The sequence below is a fragment of the Belonocnema kinseyi genome, chromosome 7 (assembly GCF_010883055.1).
Source record: "Belonocnema kinseyi isolate 2016_QV_RU_SX_M_011 chromosome 7, B_treatae_v1, whole genome shotgun sequence".
NCBI classification, from domain to species: Eukaryota; Metazoa; Arthropoda; class Insecta; order Hymenoptera; family Cynipidae; genus Belonocnema; species Belonocnema kinseyi.
This window is the reverse complement of record NC_046663.1, coordinates 1105344-1108374: the sequence shown is the minus strand read 5'-3', so window position 1 is coordinate 1108374 and position 3031 is coordinate 1105344.

Sequence of the window (3031 nt, the reverse complement as noted above, 5' to 3'; positions counted from 1 at the left end):
CTTTACTTGCTCTACAAATCCCTACCCTGAAAAGTGTCTAATTCGTCGTCGATTTCATAATACATCTTCTCATGGGAAGAGAGTACGTGACTTCACGCTTGGTCGATTATTGCGAATTTGCGTCACTGACTGTGCTGTTCCTAGCAGCGAGAATGCGAATTATATCCGCTCATTACAGCAGTAACGAATGAAGCGAAAGAAACGTTACCGGTAATGACGGTGATTTTCCTGCTGAAATTACGGGGAATATTACCGCGACCCAACTCTAGCGTGGGAGGAAATGTAGCATACTGTACACTGTTTACATCACGTATGCATACTGCACATCACGCGCCTCTACTACTAAGCTATACTAAGTATATCTATGTATGCGGAGGAAGTGCCAGAAAAATGGCGAAGCCAATCAGCGAGCAGTATACTAGTTGGCCACACCATGACTGGACCCTCTGCAGTGGCGGAAGCTCACTCGCGCACTTAGAAGAAGTTCGAAGTACTAAAAAATGCTACTGATTAAAAAGAGATAGAGATATCTAAATCTCTTTTTAACCAATTATATTTTTTTTTAGTTCTTGAAACTTTTTATATGTACGTTAGTGAGGTATCGTATCTGGATTTTCAATATATTTGACAAGACTGCAAGAGAAACTTTAACGAGTACAGTCGGACTTCGATCCTATGGACCTAGATATCTTGAAATTCCCCTCATCTAATGCCCCCACCACTTGCCAGTAGCCACACTGATTGTTTTTGACGTTTGTCCAAATGGTGCGCCGAGATTAAGAAACCCCGCTATTACCTATGGCTGTGTACATATTTACTGCCTGCACAACTTCACTTTTCCTCCGAGCGACCTCAGTAACCTATAGTGAGGGTGGCGTCCCATGATGGCAGAATTGCTTTGCGTTATGCGTCAAATCACTCAACTTTCAGCCAATCAAAGTGTTTCTCTGAATAACTAGGAGAATATGATTAGCTAAAATGTCTAGTGATTTGACGCATTACGCAAAACGCAACGCAATTCTGCAATCATGGGACGCCACTCTGACACCCTGGGACCGTTTCGATGTCGAAAATCTGTCGGATCTCTCTTTTTATCTTGAGACGTTAGAAAAAGAGGTCCATTCAATTTCAAATTTTGGGACAATACAGTAAGGTTCACAGAATCGAAGGTCTTAATAGAAAACCTGACCTAAGCTTGACAATTGGGCGCATGCGCATAAACCACTTTGTGAATTTGTCTGAAACTTTAGAAGAAGAGCTGTCCAAAACAAAAATATAAACACAGATGCAGTACCTCACTAGCGGATATGTTGCAAGTTCCGAGAACCAAAAAAGTACTATTAATTGAAAAGAGATAGAGAAATGTTCTTTTTTTTTTTTAATCAAAAGCATTTTTTTTAGTTTCTGGAAATTATTATAGATTCGCCAGTGAGGTGCCGCTCCTAGATTATAATATGTTTGCCCTAGAGTTCCTAAATTCCCGAGAATTTAAGTTTAGGTTATATAACCGAGAATATGACAGAATTGAGAAGAATTTAAAAGAGTTTATGATTTTTAACAATATTTTTATTGTTCAAGTACTTTTTCACGGAGGCCTGTTTTGAATTAATCGTGGGATTAATATTTTGCGTAGGATTCATTTCTAGCTGCTTTGTTGGTTTATGGCAAATTTGATTGTTTGAGAACCTAGATACGAACTCGATGTGTCAAATTAATTTATCAGTTTATTCAAATCAGGCTGGGTCGACTCCCATGGGCGCGTTTGATCACTTGTAGCGACACTAGCGCAATCTACAAGGAGGTGGTAAACTAAAGCGTATCCATGTGTTCGTGCATGGAAATGTGTATAATATTTGAATGTGTTGCATGAATTAAAACTGAAGAAAATAAACGAATTCAAAATTACACAAATTTAAGACGAAAAATGTGTAAATACTGTTTCCTGTACCATCTTTCGGCATATATTTGTACAATCCTGGGATCGCACAAACATTTCAATTTACTTTAACTTTGTTTATTTTTCAATGTCCTGATTTCAATTTATACGGCGAGACACAAATTTTTTGAACTTAGCAAAATTTGAAGTTTGTTGTCGAAAACATAACCTCAACGAACACTAGAATGGTGGCGCCAAGATATTTTAAGAAAATATTACCCCCAATTATGTTGTAACGAGCGGAACTGAGTTTACGCGCGAAACAGTCAAATAATTTAAATTATGAAGTATATGGTTGACATTAAAACGTCCACTTGAAGATGAGAATTCAACGATGTCGAGTCCGTTTCCACAGTGAAGGGTTTGGAAACCCAACTCCCGCGATAAAATCTCGTTCTGAAAATCTCCTAAATTGTTTATAAATAATCAATAGGTCTTTCAATTGATTAAACAGAAACCCAAAGTGAAATAACAATGATTTTATTTCTATAAAGTGTCTCGAAATGGAATTTTGTACAATATTCGGAATCCCGCTCAAGAACGAGTCGCGCCCGTGTACAAAAATGATCTGCCCTTTGAATTCGTCGCTGGGAGCTTCGGTACCGTCGCAGCGGTCCTCCAACTTTCCACACATTTCCATACATTCTTACATTATTCCTTAGCCCTCATCCCTACTCCTGCATGATCTAAATTCTCTTATCGAGTTCAACTCCTCACATCTAACCTCCCGACCCTAATGGTTGATTGCGTAATACCTCTGCTCTTCCAAGAAAAGCCATCGAGAGCGATGAAGTTTGAACGTGACATTTTATAAACAGAGATATTGTCGAGTGCCCGGAGGTCCCTCAAAACTCAAGCAGTTCCGAGACACTCAGTCGAGATAGTTTACCTTAACGCCTAAGCCGTTTGATTCTACGCCGGCGTTTCGTTATTAAACCTAAATTATGTGTCCTGCTGTCGAAAAGTATTACACTACAGATTTTTCCCAGAAACCCTGTCTGCTCTTAATTAAGGTATGATTATAAGTTTCTCTCTATAATTTCAATCTTGAATATACATTTGCTCACATCTTTCATCCGTCTCTCTTAATCTATT